This window comes from Eschrichtius robustus, chromosome 15 (assembly GCF_028021215.1).
Source record: "Eschrichtius robustus isolate mEscRob2 chromosome 15, mEscRob2.pri, whole genome shotgun sequence".
NCBI classification, from domain to species: Eukaryota; Metazoa; Chordata; class Mammalia; order Artiodactyla; family Eschrichtiidae; genus Eschrichtius; species Eschrichtius robustus.
Window position 1 is genome coordinate 94749638 of NC_090838.1, and position 19865 is coordinate 94769502.

The following is a 19865-nucleotide window of genomic DNA, read 5'->3' on the forward strand; positions in this document are numbered from 1 at the left end:
CAGGGATTGTGGTAGGGGCTTAGATTGAATGAATTTATTAAATACTCACAGAATCATTAAAAGTTGACTGCATTGGTCAGGGTCCAATCAGGAGGAAGAAACTTCACAGTAATTTGAATAGAAGTTTACTATAAAGAATTTTAAAACAATTATAAGAGGACTAAAGATATAGAAGGAACTTTAAAAAGTAGTGTACAGCTGAGGGGGAGCATCTAAGGAAAGGAAAACTTGGAAGGGTTGCCTACCTCAAGCCTGGGGTGCAGACCTCGTTTGACCAGTGGGTTGGAGCCCACTGCACAGTGGAAACAGTTGCTGGGTTGCCAGAGTCGAACCAGAGTCATAGGACAGAAGGACGCCACCATCTTGGGCACATGGGAGCGCAGGTGGTGGGCAGGTATGCAGAGGGAGTCCTGCTCGAGGTCACAGCAGCATTGCCATGGGAACTGTGGTACAGTGTCCATCTTAGGAGGGCCCCGGTTAGCACCCTTTGGGGAACAGGTGAACTGAGGCAGGTGGGATGTGTGCACATGGAGCTGGGGTGCCACTGCTGGGACAAGATAGGAGCGGCGCTGGTGTGTCCACGACTTGTGAGCTGGAGCCTGTGATTCCCGAGGCGAGGTGGGGCTGTGCGGTCCCTGAGAGGCTACCTGCTTGAGGGCACGGTTGGGGCAGCGTGAATAGGGTGCCCGCGCAGACATGCAGAGCTAACTGGCAGTGCCACGGGAACAGAAAAGAGCAAACTCTGCGCAGGAACCAGGAAGAGGAGCCCCTTCCTTTGCCGTGTCTCCCCAGCTCTCTCCACACTCAACACTTCACGCTGTGCTAACCGCAAAGGAAACGTCCATTACATCAGAGCAGGTACTGAAGGATGGATTTCCAGCTGAGAGCAGTAAATTCAACTGGCACAGTAGGAATGCTATTAGTCCCGTTTTATTTTTATTTTTGTATTTATTACTTTTCTACGTTTTTTTATCCCAGCTTTATTGAGGTATGATTGACAAATAAAAATTGTATGTATTTAGGTTGTACAATGTGACTTTTAAGGTACCTAATTTGATGATTTAACATATATTAACTAATAAATTTTAAATATTAAATGTCATTTTATATAATTATATATTAAATATTAAATCAAATAAATATTAAAGTATATGAATATAGAGATAGATGATGATATATAGATAGATGTTAGATAGATAGATAGATAGATAGATAGATAGATAGATAGATAGATAGACAGACAAGAAACAGGTTTAGAGGGGTTAATTTGCTCAAATAATGTATTCAGAAAGTAAAGGAGTTACCATACTCACTGAGACATTTTAACCAAGGCATGTTCTTGATGCCTAATATGACAGATGCGCTGTGGTGCGGACTTCAAGCCATCCACACCAGAATGCATCTATCATATTAGGTGTCAAGAATGGTTCCAAATCCATTCTCATTCTCATCTTTTTCCAGCCAGAGACCATGTTTCCCCCGCACTCCTCCAACCGCTGCCCTTGCTGATGGATTCGGCCAAATGTTCAAGTTCTGTCCTAGAAAGTGAGAGGAAGTGACGGCGGCCACGATCTTTTTTTTCCCCCTTAACCAGCTAAATGGCTAGAGAAACCATGACCTTATTTGCTTGCTTAGAAGCAAACATGTAAACACGTCAAGGACGGCGGGACCAGCCTCGATCTGACCCCCATCATCACTACGAGTCTCCCACGAGCGGGAATTTACCCCTAACTGTCAAGCCAGCTTCTTCAAACTTGCCCTCGTATATTCATAGGCAGATAGTTGTATACATAAAATGTCAAAATATATTGAAAATGATTACCTGTTTTATCCTCTGTTGCATATTTAATGCTCACTGAATATTTATTGGATAAGAAATGAGAGAATGCTTACCTTAATTGTGGTTAAAATTAATAAAGCCTGTTTAGGATCTTCCTACTGTGTGTAAAATAATATTTGTGACAATCCTACGACTCATCTCTCATGGATTACACTTTGAATTTTTTTTCTTTGCCATAAGAGCAATCCCGTTATTTATTCCTCTCTCTTTGTTTAACACACAATTGTTCCTGAGTTGCTCCCCTTAGCGCTGTTGTGCATTGATCTTTAGTGCGTCTCCTCTTTGAGGACAGAGGCTATACGATGCTGACATCGATTCCTATCCATTTCAGTATGGACTCGTGGACATCTATGTAATACTTTGCATTACAATCCAGGACGACTGTATTTTGCTGTTCAGATTGTTCCAGCTTTGGTCATTGCAAGCTCTTTCAGTTTAGCTTTTGTGTCCCTTTCACATGCTGCCATCATTTTGTTTTCTGAGGACTTTCTTACTTCCTGGAACTACAAGGATCCCCAGTTCATCTTGTACATTTCCTTCTCCAGCCCTAGAAGCAGCTTTCTCTAAGGAGTCCTGGTTCCCTTTATTGGAGAATGACATTAGAAACCAAGAACTGTGCTCATTTCTAATGCAGTGTCACTGTGTCTAGGCTCTCTCAGAGGACAGAACTAGAAAATACATGTATGTTTACTAACCCATGTGTACGCACATATCTATAAATTATTTAATCTATCCATCTGTATCTATATTAGGTTAAACGTGAGCTCATACTGATGCCTCTGCATCTAGTTTAGGAACAAATGATTCATTCTAGTTTTTCTCCCTTGTTTAACAGAAATTTCACCCTCCAACAATGAGGAACCCGACTCCCTCCATCTGGCATTGATTTGTTTAACTGTTCAAATCTATTATACACGTGTAGTAGTATCAGAACTGTTAATCTGAAATACCATGCTAGTTGTCTTCTGACTAACCTTGAGTTAGTTGTCTTCTCACTTAGATTATGGGTTTTTCATTTTAAAAATTTATTTGTGTGTAACCAAGGAAGATTACTTCAGCTTGGTATAAAATTCAGATGAATGTTGTGATGAGATGGGTGACAAGATATTGCAAAAATATAAGACTCTGAATGGAACATTAGCATATAATTGATTTTATCTGGATTGTATCAAGATCCCTTGAAAAAGGCACTCTGATTAGCTTTTGCTGTTGATTCTTGGTTGCATGGAGTATGAAAGAATTATTATGAAGCTCCATTAGGAAAAGATAGAAAGAAAATTAGAGAGCAAAAATTTACCTCTGAGATTAGTACACACAATCCCATCATGACACATCAGATTTTAACATCCTAATGCTGGTATTCTCTTAAATTTTCAGTCACTTTCCAGGTATCTGGACACCAACCCATTGTCACAAGCAATGTGGGTAGATCAGGGTTTCCCAACAGTGTCACTATCGACATTTGGCTATTGACATATTGACAGATAATTCCTGTGAATTACAGAATGTTTAACCTTTACCCGTTAGATTTCCACCTACCCTCCAACCCCAGTTGTAACAACCAAACTGTCCCCAGATGGTGCCAGATGTCCAGTACAGGGCAATATTGTCCTCATTTGTAAACCACAGGTATAGATTTGAGGCTTGGTTGGATCTATTTAAAAATTTTCTTTGATTATTTGTTTTCAAGTGAAAAACGCCTCTGCCATAGATGAGGAAGAGGTTTGCACTTATATTCTCAGATCTGATGGTCTCAATTGGGCTCCACAGTAATACCATTTTCTTAGCCAGATATGTGTATATATGAGATAGATGCACCCTTAGACTTTCTGCTGCATGGCTCTTTTCAGAAATAACTTTTTAAAATGGGGCTCAGCAGGTTTGTGGCTTTCAAATATTTTGTAGCTGAAGAACCCAGTTTCCATCCAGACATCTTTGGAGATGAGAAGTAGAGGGGATGGGTGAGAGATTCAGGGGGGAATTTTCAATCCCAAATTAAAGAGTATTTTTAAAAATAAAACTTTCAGATATACGTCTAACCTTTGGGAATAACCAAAAGTTCCTTGAATAAGTAAACTTTTACCCACTCACAATTTGCCTTTACCGTTAATAAATTGTGCCAATGCAGCCTCTTTAATTACAGCCTATTATTAAACAGTGCTGCCTTTCTCTAGTTTAAAACTTAGAATCCAGTTCTTCATTGAAAGAGAGATTTTCACTTATTTTTCATTTGAAAGGCATGCACTGTCCTGGGTGTGTTTAGGAGTTCCCTCAGTGAATTCATCATAATTGGCTGAAATATTTTTACAGAATCTGATCCAGGTTGAGTTTGCCAATGCTATGAATTACAGAACAGTTCTTCCTGACCTAAACAGTTGTCAGTCTATGGAAATCAGTGCTGCTTGAGGTTAACTTATATCAGAAGTTAATGCTTAGGCTCTTAACATTGTGGACTTTTAAGTCTCAGATATTCCTGGCGTGACAAGTAGAGACAGAGGCCAGTCTTCTTGGCAGGACACTTAGTGAACACTTGCCTGGAGCACATTATTTTTCCAGGCCTTTAGCCCTTACGAGGGAAGAGTCTAAAAGGTCCTTAGAATCCATCTTTCATTCTAAACCTAAGTTGGCTGATGGTCAAGCAGAATAAATAACTTACTCATAGTCTCCCAGCTGGCTGGTGGGCGTGACAGGTCAGAACTTGCATTGTCTGTACTTCTCACTCCCAGCTCATGTCTCTATCTGCCAGGCCTCCCTCCAGGGCATGGGAGCCAGTCTGATGGGTGGTCCACTCATAGTCAAAGGGGTCAGAACCCAGGGTCTCTGAACAGAAGTTCAGAGCCAGAAAAGGCCAAGCAGAGATGACCTGGGTATATCATGACTTCTTTCAAATACAAGCATACCCTGAAGTCCATCGCAGTATATCTTATTCTATTCTATTCTACTGTATCATGACATATCACATACTATATTACATGAAAAAAGCTAACAGGGCTGTGGGTGAAGTCAGGTGGCAGCTGGACCCCTGGCCCCAAGCCCTCTTTCACTTTCCTTTTGGCCAATCAGCACAGGGGAAAAAAAGAGAGCTAAAATGTAAAATGTAAGTATCAGGAAAATGCAATTTTCTCTAGTAAAGTACCAAGAAGAGAGGAAGATGAAGATGACTAGTAGGGAACAAAATGAGATGGGAATGGGTATCTGGGCAACCAGAGCATCAGGAGGAATAGGAAGACTTATTCTATGCCACCGTGATTGTCTTAGGTCAACTGGCAGTCTCAAGGAATAGGAAAAAAGGACAAGCTCATTCAGAAATTCATACAATGGGAGATGGTAGGCAAATATAAACTGTGCCTGATTCATGACATTTATATCAAGGTCTGGGTAGGTGTAACAGAAAATGGAGAAATAAAAAGCAATTCCAAAAGAAAAAAATGGATTCTTCTTAAATCTGTGGCTGAAATGGATGTGTCTTTCAGTCAGAACCAGTCTGTTAGGTAAAGCATTATGAAGCTGTTATCACCCTTAGTTGAGAATGCCGATTCTCAAAAAAGAAATAAGAAAAAGAAAAAAAAAAGACCCAAAATGAAACAGATGAAGATTCCAGGAATTTTGTAACAAGGCAGAAAGGAAATGACTTTATGCTGATTTTCCATAATGTTGTGTATCCCACATAGGAGCTCAAAGAGGCACAGTCGAACTGATTAACCCAAAGGACAAGCCATGGTGGGTGTCCACAGAGCAGGTTTTACCTTATTCTTGAACTCATACCAATCCCTCTCTCGCCTGTGGTTGAACCAGGTCTGGTCTCTGACTCGTCACAGGGTGACATATTCAAATGTCAAAACTGCAGAAACCTGACCAGCAGCCAGAGACTAGCGTAGACCCAGAATAATTGGACAACCAAGTCGATTTAAGCTATTTTCCTTAGAAATTGGGTTACAGAAGTCCTCCTCTGAGAAACTGCACAAAGGCTGCTTGTTGCTCTTTATTAAAATTATTATCCAAACCCTCTCAGAAGGGGTGCCACGGTTGGTTTCCACAAAAGGAGGTTCACCTGTACCATCAACTTATTGCAAGAGAAAAGGTTATATGTGAAACCAGAGGCACCATTTAGAGAGAGACAGAGGGAGAGAGATGAGTAGATTATATTAAGCAGAAAATTGGCAAAGGCTTGACGATCTCTTGCTAAGGCTGTTCATGGCATCTCCCCACAGATGGCAGAGCCTCAGGTTAGCCTGAATTGAAAAATGGCAGCTGCGCGTGTGTGTACGTGTGTATTTGGGAAGGGGCTGTGGATAGTGATAGGAAACAATTCAGGCTAACCATAAAAAGCGTCACTTAACATAGCCACAACCAAGAGGCTTCTTGTGTGTCCCGCTCATGCTGCACCCCTGGGTCATCATAGCGTAAGGCCCACATGCTCCCCTCTCAGATGAGAACCTTGTCTTCTACCAAGAAAACAGAAGCAACCGAAAGGGGAACTTCTTCATCTTCCCTCCACAAAGTCCACCACGCCTCCTGCATCCCCTCCCCTCCTGTAAAGAGGGACAAAGTACGCACGTGCCTGCCATTCCTCACTGTGGGGGAAACCACCCCAGCACCGTCTCGTGGGCTTTGCTCCTGCGTTACACCTTATTATTATTGTCTTTTACACAATCAATTCCTCTTTCTTGATTTATTCCCATTATGGTGCAGTATTTCTCATCTTTAATACACAAGCCCTTCCTTCATCCTACGGCTCTTTCTGGTTGTTTCTCCATTTCTCAGTTCCACATGACAGCGAAAGGGACCAGAATACACTGCTCCCAAGTATGCCACTTTGGATTATTTTGAGCTGAAAGCAATTGAGAATCAACATATGCAGAAATAAGCCTCCTTGGAGCTTCCCTTATTGGACTAAGAAAGGAACTTCTAGAAATGAGGAGTGCCTTAAATCCACGAAGAAGACAGGAAGCTGGCACCGAGACGGGCCTGTACAGATAAACCTTACAAAAGTAACCCTGATCTTACATTAGTTTCCCCGTATGTTTACCTTCCCGCAATTTACTGCCCCTAGAAATTCGAAACCCTTTTCCTGTGTGTTTTCACTTCTCCACAAATGTATTGCCCTTTGTTAGAATGGTATATAAGCCTCCAGGCTAGACTATGTTTATGGGGTTTTCATTTCATTTCTGTAAAGCCCCATAGGTACACCCTGTGCCAGTGAGAGAGGAGAGGGTCTCCCAGTTCAAGCAGACGGCAGACGGTGAGCCCAGGACCGCCTGTGGGTTAGTGCCCAGCGGAGTTAATAGACGTGCCACAGCTGTCCCCCGACTGCAGCTCAGGGTGCCCCGGCATTCAGGAGAGAAAAAGTCAGGAAAGCGGGAGGTAAATAAAAGACAATAGACGTATTACAGAATGAGACTGAGTTTCATTTTTGGCCCTGGAGCCAACTGTGCAGTTTCAACCATCTCGCGTGAGCTGCTCTATTTGTGCACATTGGGAGTCAAGGCCATTCTGGGACTGGGGGCTGGGAGGCACCTGACGGCCCGAAACAGAAACGTGCACACTTTTCGGCTCCAAAATAATTCGACCTGCGCCACCTGGAAAAGCAGCTGCCCGGAGATGAGGAAAGTTTCTGTAGGTTGGACAGTCGCACACAGAAGCCACAGAAACGGAAAAGCCAGGATCAGAGAGTAAAGCAGTGTTAAATCAGCGCAGTGCAGGGCTGCCGGCAGCACTGCGTGCAAATACACCCCAGGTAATTCAGCGCTGATTACCCAGGGCTGTGCTTCTCCCACCTCTCTTCAGCACTCCTCTTTGTTCACCACGCACTTTCGGGTTTTCCTGCATTTCCAGCTGTTACTGGGTCACCTGCAAGGTGCAGCACGTGGCTGCATGCACGTCAGGATTTCCATATAGACAGCTTCTCACTGCTCTAGCGGTTCCCACGAGCAGAGCGGGAAGCCTCTTCAGTGCACGCGCCTGTGTGTACAAGTGTATATACATATTCATGTGTTTATTTCCATAACAGCAGCTACACTACAGAATCCACTGGTTTGATCATTTCAACTCTGCTCTGCTTGGAAAGCTAATAGAACAAAACCCAAGGAAAAGACATCAAAGTCACAATTCATGTCGCGTGATCTCCACCTGCCACAACAGAGTCGAGTTGCCTGTGACCTTTGGGGGAATTTCGGCCAAGAAACAGCCTGGGAAGGTAGATCAGGGGCCAAGAGACCTTGCCCATTTGCCTCTGAGCTCCTGTAGATGGCTGCTTTTTAAGGACTGGAAAGGGTATACACGTGTGACACTGTTGCCGTAGCTCCCATTTGACAATGCCAAGGCTTTTGGCTGGATCTTACGCACAGACTCAGCGATGCCCCTCATCCTTTGTTTACGCCTTCCCCCTGCAGACAGTCTGCTGCTCTCAGCTCCTGAGCCACGGCTTCCTGGGTCCTCTTTCACCATCTCACACCCCACAGCACCATTGTGGAAAATGAGAGCAGGAACTGAACTCTAGTGATACTGTTTCCATCGCCAGCTGCAGTGGAAACCTGGACACGATGTACATTGATACTGAAGAACACAGCATCCAATTCCCTGCTATATGAGGGTTTTTTCTTATTTATTTTTTTGCTATATATTACTTAACAGCCTCATCTGCTACTGCTTCACTCTGAAGTCCTTGGGGACAAAGACAGAGTCTTGGACATATTTTATTTCTAGCGTCCAGCCAGTGTCTGGCACATGGGAGACACATGTAAATTAGCTGTTGGATTATTTTAATAGGTCATCATGGAAGGGTTCCTGAAGTGTGTGGGTCCCAGTCTGCTTGTTAATCTGGTAATAGGTTAACTGGAGGAGGTTAGAAGCTAGAGTTTGTTGCAATAGTCCAGTTTCACAATATTAAAAGGTAAAACTAAGTTTGAAGATTTTATTCACTTATTCAACAAATATTCGATGTCTGTTATGTGCTAGAGCTCATAAACAGTGAGGGAACACATAAAGATGCCTCTGTGAATAGTTATAGTGGAAGAGTCAGGCAGAAGACGAGAGACTCGCACCCACATTCTACATAGTTCTAAGGACAACAAATGCGGCAGGGGAGAGGGCTAGGTGTGCAGTGACCAGGGAGCCTCACGTGAGGTCCCTCTGAGCAAGCACCCGAGGGAAGTGTGGGGTGATCGTGCACGTGTCTGAGGGAAGGATGCTCTGGTTCACAGGCTGTGGGGCAGTAGGATGCCCAGATGTCCTAGAAATAGCGGGGAGGCCAGGCCGGCTAGAGCAGAATGAAGGGGCAGGTGAAAAGGGGGTGAGGGCCTAGATCCTGGAGGACTTCCCGGGCCGTAGTGAGGGCTTTCCTTCGTTCCTGAGTGAGAGGAGACATTGAGGGAATAATGACATCACATAACGGGTATTTTAACAGGATCGCTCCGGCTGCCATGTTGAGAATACATTGTCAAGGTCACAAGAAAGGATACTAAATTAAAAAAAAATATTGAAAGAGTTTAGGCATGGATGGTGGTAGCTTGAAGGATGGTGTATCGTAATGGAAGGGACAGAAGGTAATAAGATTCCAAGGGGATTTTGTGATGTGATATGAAAGAAAAAAGAAATCAAGGCTGACGTTCAGGTTTTGTTCTAAACAGCTGGAAGGATAGAGGAGAACAATCTAGATATCAGGGTGGTACAGGGAAAGTGAGTAGCAGAAACGCAACTCGGGACATGTAGTTTGAAGCCTCCTGAGCGCTCAGGTGGGTCAAGTGGGCAGCTGGATGGACGGGTGTGAATGTTGGGTAAGGGGCCCAGGGACTTGCATTTGGGGTGGTCAGCGTGGGGACCCATGTGACAGGACGAGATCATACAGGACATGGGCGTTGACAGCAACGAGCAGAGGTCGGGGGCACCTAATTTTAGAGGTTGGAGCGATGAGGAAAAGGACAAAGTAGACAAAGAAGGAGCATCCATAGAAAGAAGAGGGAAAGAAGATGAATATAGGTTTGTGGAAGCCAAGTGAAGAAAATTTCAAGGATGTGAATGATAGCTGTGTCAAAGGCTGGGGACGAGTGGAGTGAGATGAAGACTGAAGTGTTACCGTTGTAGTTTTTTTCTAGCTTTTAGCTGTATTCCTTCATTTCTGGTAAAATTTTCTATTGATAGAATTTAAAACATAGAAAAGTTGGTAGAATAAAACAAGGATATTTCCTATACTCTTTACCCATATTCACCAAGTGTTTCTGTTTTGCCCTATTTGTATTATAAATTTCTCTCTCTATATCTACATATGAATATTTAGATAGGTATTTTTCTTCTGAATTACTTTTTGGAATTATCATGTCCCTTTACTCCTAAATAGTTGAGTAAGTAGTTCCTAAGAATGAGGACATTCTCTTATATAATGCTGATATCGTTGGCAAAATTGACAAAATTAAGAAAGATTAATATATAATGATCTAATCTATTGTGTCCATGTTAGTTTTTCACTAGTCCCCATAGTTATGGTTTATTGATAAACTATAGTTTATAGTTTTTTAATTACTGTTTTCCTAGTCTAGGATCAAATGCAGGATCATACAGCTCAATTAGCTGTCATGTCTCTTTTAATTTCGAGGTGTTTCTCAGCTTTTCTATATCTTTCCTGACCTTGATACTTTGTAAGAGTACAGACCAATGATTTTTAGAATGTACTTCAATTCGAATTTGTCTGACGCTTCCTCATGATTAGGTGATGTCTTTTGGCAGGAATGGCATCAGGGTGACATTACATCCTTCCCGGAACATCCTATTAGGGGGCACATGATGTCATTTAAGATGGTGTTTGCCAGGTTTCCCTACAATAATGTTACTATTGTCCCTTTTAGGTAATTTTTTGTGGTGATAATTTGTGGGGAGGTCATTTTAACATGTAAATATCCAATTCTACATTAAATAACCTGTTAGTTTTGAAACACACTGATAATTTTCCAAGTCCACCGTTCGTTTTATATTAACACTCAACTGTGAGGAGGAGCTTACTGTTCTTCATTTTTTATCATCTGGTTGTTTGTTTTCCTTGTTTATATCGTCATGTATTAATGACTTTTTATTATTCAGTGGGTGCTAATCCATTACTATAATTGTTTCTTTTTACGTTCAACTTGTCCCAAAAGTGACCAGGGCAAACCTGTTCATGTTAGTACCTGTGACCTTGTGACCTTGTGACCTATGACCTCCTCCCACTATCCTTTCAGCATTTCTCCATTTTCTGGTGCAATAAGATGTCCCAGGACCATCTCAGAATTTCCCTGTCCCAACTGTGGCCTCATTTATCCAAGGAAAGCTTTTTCATTTTCCTGGAGAATGATATTTAGAAATCAAGATCTGGGTGTTTATCAGACATTTGTGTATCTTCCTTTGTGAGTTTTCTATTCAATATCTCATATTTGATGGTATAGTTTTCTCTATTTTCTACTTTGAATTGTCTCCAAAAGTGAATTAATTAAACTCAAACTGAAACTTGGATGAGGTGAAAATTCCTAAAGGGAATAATTGTTCTTCCCTAAAGAAAACTCCAAAAGTCAAATACGTACAATTTTTTTCATAAAACATGATATTACAGAGGGGTATAATATTCATACCTGTTCTACTTTCATTATTGAAGGGTCACGCCCTTCATCCTTGCCCTTTTCCTCAATCAACCTTAATGTATTCTCATGGATTAAATTGCCAATCTAATATCCAAAAAACTGGGGTAAGTATTAAACACATTAGAATAATTATTGGCTAATTATCCTATCTATTTTTAAATGAATTATATCCTTTCTAAGAAATGTCACAATACTTCTACATGCAACACATTATTGGAATAACATTAAATCTAAGAAAATCTATGTCAGTCATCTAACTCGGGATATACAATCTTCTGTCCAAATTCTTACAGACGGGCCCCACTGATGCCTAACCTTCCCAGCGAAAGTGAGCACTTGCTTGAACTGCTTGTTTTCTCCCAGTGGGTGTGTGTCCTCAGCTCCCCGTTGGGCCCCCCACTGATGCCAGGGACAGGAAGCTGAGGGCTGACTCAGAAAACACTCTCTTTAGCTGCGGGATTGAGGCGGACGCTCAGCTCCTCAGTGGGGCCCGCTGACACCAGGGGAGGACGGGGGGCAGGGCAGCCTCACCGAGTCCCAGCCCTCACACCTTGCCCCCGCCAACCCGACTCCCCCTGCTGATGCCGTGAAGGTGAGAGGGTCCAGCCTCCCTCTGGGCGTCACTGACTGTGAGTGGAGGGGTGGAGGGGAGCGCTGAGTAGCCTGGCTGCCTTCGGGTGTTAAATCTTCCTGCTGCTAGGTGAGGGGTGAGGCTCAGCTCACAGGGGGATCCTGCCTCTGAGGGGAGGGGCTTCAGAGATTTGCTCCTTGCATAGTGGGTGGGAGGTGGGACAGAAGACCTGAAGAGACATTTTTCCAAAGAAGATAGCCAGATAGTAAACAGGCACGTGAAAAGATACTCAACATTGCTACTCGTCAGGGAAATCAAAACAAAACCCCAATGAGATATTGCCTCACACCCGTCAGAATGGCCATCATCAAAAAGTCTACAAATAACAAATGTTGGCCAGGATGTGGAGAAAAGGGAACTCTTGTTCACTGTTGGTGGGAGTGTAAATTGGTGCAGCCACTATGGAAAACGTTATAGAGGTTCCTCAAAAACTTAAAAATAGGACTACTATATGATCCAGCAATTCCACTCCTGGGAATATACTGGGAAAAAAATGAAAACACTAATTTGAAAAGATACATGCACCCCAATGTTCATAGCGGCATTATTTGCAATAGTCAATATATGGAAGCAACCCAAGTGTCCACCGACAGATGAATGGATAAAGAAGATGTGGTACATATGTACAATGGAATATTACTCAGCCATAAAAACCAAAAAATTCTGCCATTTGCAGTGATGTGGCTGGACCTAGAGATTATTATGCTTAGTGAAATAAGTCAGACAGAGAAAGACGAATACTGTATGATATCCCTTATATATGGAATCTAAAAAATAAAACAAAAGAATGTATATGCAAAACAGAAATAGACTCACAGACATAGAGAACAAACGAGTGGTTACCAGTTGGGAGAGGGAAAGGGGCAGGGGCAAGATAGGGGTAGGGGATGAAGAGATACAAACTGCTATGTATAAAATAGATAAGCAACAAGCATATATTGTACAGCACAGGGAATCATAGCCATTATCTTGTAATAACATATAATGGAGTATAATCTATAAAAATACTGAATCACCATGCTGTACACCTGAAGCTAATATAATATTGTAAAGCAACTATACTTCAATTTTTAAAAAGTCAGTGGTAAGTAGATACTGTGGGACTCCTTGAATGTAAAGTAGGAAAGCAGGTGGACCAGTCTGTTGATAGAGGTCAGTGGTGGTTACTGTGGGGAGGGTAGTGACTGCTAGAGCTTACGGGGACTCCTGGGATACAGGTGTGTCCTGCGCCTGGGTGCTGGTTACACAGACATGCTCACTGATATAATGAATATTATCCTCCAATAGAAAGTTTAAAGAATAGTTTACTAGAGGAAAGCTGTATACAAGAAAGAAGTGGAATCTTGAGAAAATGACATCTTCTTTCTTGGAAACAGTAAGAACGTTCTTCTTTATAGTTTGAAATTGCACTGAACTCTTTAATTCCATATTTAAGCTTTTCCCACCCTCTCCCCAAAATCCTACTTTGAATACATTAAAAAAATCAAATGGTAGCTATAGATGCTAGTTTGCAGCTCTAAATGCCTTTTATAAAATATGTTCTTCATTATTTTAAGAAAAGGAATTATAATCCATCTTTACTCTTTCATCCCCCACTTGAAAGACAAAAATCTTGTCAAGATTAAAAGAAAAGGGGGGTTTTCTTTACCCTGACATTACCATTATAATGTATTTATAACACAGCACGATCTCTATCTTGAAAATAGGGAAAATGCAAATGCACTAAGATGTTGAAAATTCAAGATCATCAAAATATGACTACAGCATGACCATGGCAGAGATAAGCAAGGAAAGGCAAGCATAGGAAGACACCATCCTGATCTCAGGATTATTCTGATAATTCAGCACTCAGTGTCTTCATGTAGTCAAGTTTCCCCAATATAAATTGTTCTAGCTCTGGCACTGCTGTTTCCCAGGCAATTGCTTTTAAAGCAGAACACATTCTTATGCTAAGTAAGTGTGCATGCCTTGGTGCTGAATATCATTTCTTATTCTAAGACTAGAGTATTAAAAATAAATATTTGCAGCCCCCATGATAGTAAAATAAACACACTACAATGAGAATGTAAGGGCAAAAGAAGAAAAAAACATTTAAATGCTGAAATTATTTAAAAAAGAAAGAAAGAAAGAAAACACAAGCAACTGTTTGGCCTTTTAGAACTCATTGACTTGAAATGAATTATTTGCTGATTAGGAATTTTGCTGTTGTTGTTGTTTTCCCCTTAAATTAATAGTATCTAGTTAGATAAGCAAATCTATCCTTTTTTGCTTAGATGGACCCCAGTTTATATAACAGCATAGAAATTTATTAATTAATGTTCTACTAATGCAAAGAAATGTCCTTCACACACAGCAGACAAATAAAATCACCAACAAAATCATGGTTTAATTATTTCCTTAATAGCAACTTGAAATCAATACATCAACCTAATACCCACTGCCAAGACTTAATTCCCATCGTATTCACTTGCTTTTATGTGGTTTCAAGCAATCAGAAGATGGAGGAGAGAGAATGCATTTCATTCATATTATAATAACAACTTGAAAAAATTACAGATTTAATGTTTCAAAGGGAGCAAAACAAGGAAAAGGCAATGAATAAAGAGGACAAGCACCGGTGTGTTTCATAGCTCCGGCATCCACTTCCAGGGCTGAGAAAAATAGAATCAACCATCTTATCCCCACTGGCTCCAGCTTCACCTCCAGGATAAATCAAACAGCTGAGCATATGTCCATGAATCCAGGCTCTCAAATTACTTTCCTGATTTGGTCACCAGTTGACGTGATCTTGCAAAGCTTACTTCCATTTCCTAAGCACAGGTGGTTTTAGAAACAGTTGCCTCTTTTGCGTAGCGGACAATCACTAAATGATGCTTTTTATAGAAAAGGTGCATTGCATTAAATTGTTTATAACGCATATTTCCTCAAAACAAATCATATTTTTCTTACGGACCTTCCTGAGGCCGTTACATTCCTATACAGAAACTATAAATTCCCCAGACACAACATTCAGATTCAGATTCTATTTATGTTTATTGGCTGAGCAATGAAAAAATGTCTGGCGGTATTTTAGGAATGTTCACATACTTCATGAAATTTAATCCTTACAACAATCAGTTATGAAATTTATTTTTTTAATGACAAAAATAAAGCAGTTATGGGGGCTTCCCTGTTGGCACAGTGGTTGAGAATCTGCCTGCTAATGCAGGGGACACGGGTTCGAGCCCTGGTCTGGGAAGATCCCACATGCCATGGAGCAACTGGGCCCGTAAGCCACAACTACTGAGCCTGCGTGTCTGGAGCCTGTGCTCCGCAACAAGAGAGGCCGCGATGGTGAGAGGCCCGCGCACCGCGATGAAGAGTGGCCCCCGCTTGCCACAACTAGAGAAAGCCCTCGCACAGAAACGAAGACCCAACACAGCCAAAAATAAATAAACAAATAAATAAATTTTAAAAATAAATAAATAAATAAAGCAGTTACTACTTTTTTTTTTTTTTTTTTTTTTAAACAAATAAGGAGGACTTCCCTGGTGGCGCAGTGGTTAAGAATCCACCTGCCAATGCAGGGGACACGGGTTCGAGCCCTGGTTCGGGAAGATCCCACATGCCGCGGAGCAGCCAAGCCCGTGCGCCACAACTACTGAAGCCTGCGCACCTAGAGCCTGTGCTCCGCAACAAGAGAAGCCACTGCAATGAGAAGCCCGCACACCGCAGCGAAGAATAGCCCCCGCTCGCCGCAACTAGAGAAAGCCTGTGCACAGCCACAAAGACACAACGCAGCCGTAATTAAAAATACAAATAAATAAATAAATTTATAAAAACAAAAAACATATAAGGATTTGGGGACTCAGAGCGGTTAAGTGACTTATGAGGTGATAGAACTAAGAAGTGGTTTACACTGGGATTGAAAACTGGGCTCCTTCCTGCATGTTCTCTATGTAATAAACCATTACTGAGAAAAGAGGCGACGACCTCCCAGCAGACTCCCCGCAGGCCCCCAGAAGCCCAGCCTGGTTGCAGTTTTATCTTCACAGCCTTTCACTGACTGTGTGCGGCTTCTGTGGCACTGACTTGCCCCCAGCCCTCATATCCTGTCGCCTGGACCAGAGAAATGGTATCTCTGTCAAAGCACCCAGGGACGTAACAGCTGCTGAGCCAGGAACGTACCTCATTTGTGTGCCCACAGTTCCTAAAGAGCTGAGCCGTGGTATTGACCTGCTAGGAGGCACTTGCCTGGAATAAGCGTTTCGTCACTTATTCAGTAAATACTTCATTTTAAGGAATTACATGAGCGTGGCAGGCACTGCGTTAGACACTGGGAATAAAGCAGAGCCTCAGTAACAGTCTCAGCAGGAGACAGACATGTCCACAGTCACAGTTGCTCTGGCTACGCCCCAGGATGTGTGAGGATACGTCCAGGGGCAGAGGGGGCTGTACTGGGCATTCTGGTCAGTCCAGAGAGACTCTGCAGAAATGTCCCTGAGGTTCCAGTACAGTGAGGGCTCACATTGCACTGGAGACCTCTACGTTTGCAAAATTAATTAATGTTGTATACCACCTTACAATTTTACATTAAGAAATGAAGTGTACGACCATTCTCCAGAAGAGCTAGTCAGACAAATGGCAGGCCAAGTGCCACATTGAACACACTTCCCAATGTCTTGTGGATGGCCTGTTCGCTCCTTGACAAAAAGGGCTGAAGACCAGCGGACTTTATCAAGATCCCCTGGAGCTGATAAATCCCCCAAAATCTCTGTATAAGAACAACCGAGGCTTCCTTTCAAGTTCATCAACATTAGACATTACCAACTTCATCAAAATACCTTTATAATGATGTTTAACCTACAATCACATGAATAAGCTTTATTTACTTTTAAGATGAAATGATTACACGTATTAATTCGTACAGGTATTGCTAATCTACCTGAGTTCCTTTTGTATTTGGCCTGTTTCCCAAATCGCGCAAACTCACCATTTTTGTCTGCATTCTCTCCAGGTTTCTCTTTAATGCCTAGACACTGATGCTCTTCAAAGAGATGGGAAAATAGGTGAAGAGGCAACGGGGGAGAAGACTTAGGCGTTTTAACTTGGGGGTTCCCATTTACAACAGCTAAGACAGCCCCTTCATTTAGGGACTCTGTGGGCTTTAGCGCAGAAAAGCCTAATCACAGGAACTCAGACATCGGCAGAGTCTGGGAGCCCAGAAGGAAACAATGACAGGCTGGGTATAAAGTCTAGTGTTTTGACTTTCAAGTCCACATAGCCTGACCCTCTTAGAAAGAGCTTGGGCAGAGAGTTGATCAGATGCCCCATGGGCTGTGCTACAGTCAGGGACCGCAGGACCCTAGCTGGCAGAGAAAAAGAAGAACCAAGGATGAGAAATGCTGTCTTCGGACCACGGTGTTTCTGACAGGATCCTGCGGTTACGGCAGTGCCCCTTAGCTACTCCGGATCACACAGCTGTGAGAAAAGGGAGGAATAGCCCCAAAGCATGTACAGCGTCTGATGTGTCTGTTAGGCTGTGTAGTGTTCAGGTTCTCAAATACAACTTTCACAAAATGTGGGGAAATGCTGGCGTGTCCGGAGGGAATTAGCTGGAGGCAGGCAGCTCAGGCGATCCCCGTGGTCACAATGATGCTTTCATCGGCAATGTTCCTAAAAAAAGTTTACAGGCCAGTTTGGTTCTTTCAGAAAAGTATCACGTGACACTGTAGGAAAATCTAAACATTCGGATGATACAAACAAAGAGACTTAGGAATTTTGTGTGATCTATGAAAGAATAAAGGCGAATTTTTAGCTGATTTTATGAAGTCTGCTTGTAAAATAACTATATAGGGAAACAGAAGAAGGAGCAGAGCCAGGACAGGCTGTGGTCTGTCAATGTCTCCCTTATAAATTCCTAGAGGGAAGGTCAGGGCCAAGGGCATGGTGGGCCCTGGGGGCACAGGTGTGGCCGGGGCCGGGTGTGGATAGGGAGGGAGGGAAATGGGAGGGAAGGGGGAGGGAAGGCACTGACCACATGGGGCAGGAGATGGGTCTGGGAGTGCATAAGACCAGAATAAAGAATAAAGCAAGAAAAAAGAAACACGTAACTGGATGTAACACGACATCATATCGAAGTCAGTGAGGAAAGGATTAAGGATTCATAGAGTACCTTAATGACATAGCATAGAAATGGAGATTTTTAAAGCCAAACCATGAGCAAGTATATGAATATAATTAGCTTCCTGGATAAAGAAGAGGACCACCAGTAGGAAGTGTGAAAGATGGCTTTGAGCCAATAGCTAGTTTATGTCCAGAAAAAGTCAGAATAAGGTAAAGGCTTCTTCTTCTATATCAGCCAGATAATATTATTATTCCATGTAAGATTATAATTTCATTCTCTGCAATGTCCCGGATCCCGGAATGAAGTTGGAAGTTAAAATGAACAAACAAACACAATCCCTTTCCTGAAGATGAGAGGGTTGACCTCTGTTATCTCTAAGATCTAAACCTCCAAGAGTGAATTTGCATCATTACACCTGTTTGTTTTATTTTTTATTTTTTTTAGTTTTGGCCATACCTCGCAGCTTGTGGAATCTTAGTTCCCTGACCAGGGATCAAACCTGGGCCCTCAGCAGCAAGAGTGCAGAGTCTTAACCACTGGACCACCAGGGAATTCCCTCATTACACCTGTTTAATAACACATCGTGTGCATTCTTAATGGACCGTCTCTAAGGGCTCAGTGGCTCAATTCAATTAAAGTGAGTCCTTGTCAAGCTACTACATGTGAAGGCAAAATAGTAAGAAATGATATTCCATTGTTACTAATGGGCTCTTACAACCTCCTGGGCTGTGTGTGTGTGTGTGTGTGTGTGTGTGTGTGTGTGTGTGTGTGTGTGTATTTGCTATTGTCAACGTTCCTCTTTTAGTAGTATTTGTTAAGTATTCTATTTTTTTGGTGATATTGAGCTTAATAAGCTAATATGTTTTCCTTTACATGTTAATACTATTTATCAACTTCTTTAGAGATGCTTATTTAATGTATATTAATCCCCAAGGAAGGCAACTTATTAATACCCAGGAGGCATTATTTTAGAAAGTATGTATTGTCAGATAAATTGCGTTAAGTTTTGCCAGGGTCAAGCAGAGGGAGCAAGTTTCTCAGCCACTAAAAGCCTCGTGCCGAAGCCAGAACCCAAGGAGCTACGTACCTGCTTTACTTCAGTGCGTAGTTAACGAGGGCAGCTTTGGCAGAGAATTAGGGCGGAATCCATCCCAATTCCCAGAGTAAAACATCAGAATTAGATTTTTATACATTTTTCCAGTTATGTTTATGCACATAGAAGCATTTACCCAAAGAACTTTTATACACACTATTCTATATCTTTGCTTTTTATCAGGTAATATCCCATCAACACCACATATATTTATTGCATAAATTTCAACTGCTGTGAATACAAGCCCACAGTCCCCTATTCCACATCCTTAGGGTCAGATGTATTTCAGTAGTCACAATTTTTCAAAGTTTGGAAAGATAATACTCTTTATAATAAATTCCCAGAAAGGTCTGGGGAGGCACTTCTTTTTCAACCATACTGATATTTCTTCAGTGTAACAAATTTACACTGACTGGAATGAATAAAAGCTATCAACAACACAGAACAGATTCACCAACAAATGTGTACACTGCAAACTCTTTTTAAAACTTCAGTGTCCAGAATGTTTGGATTTTTGAATTGCTGATATAGATGGGTATCACACTGCTTGGAGTCACTAGATTTATTATCCATTTTCCTACGGATGGAAC

At 42.0% G+C, this 19865-nt stretch overlaps 1 non-coding gene across 1 annotated transcript; it reads right to left on the minus strand.

Moving 5' to 3' along the window:
* Window positions 1-18660: 18660 nt before the first annotated feature.
* On the minus strand, window positions 18661-18733 carry TRNAK-CUU (transfer RNA lysine (anticodon CUU)). The gene has a single exon. It is a non-coding gene; the product is annotated as a tRNA-Lys (tRNA).
* Between the last annotated feature and the right edge of the window lie 1132 nt (window positions 18734-19865).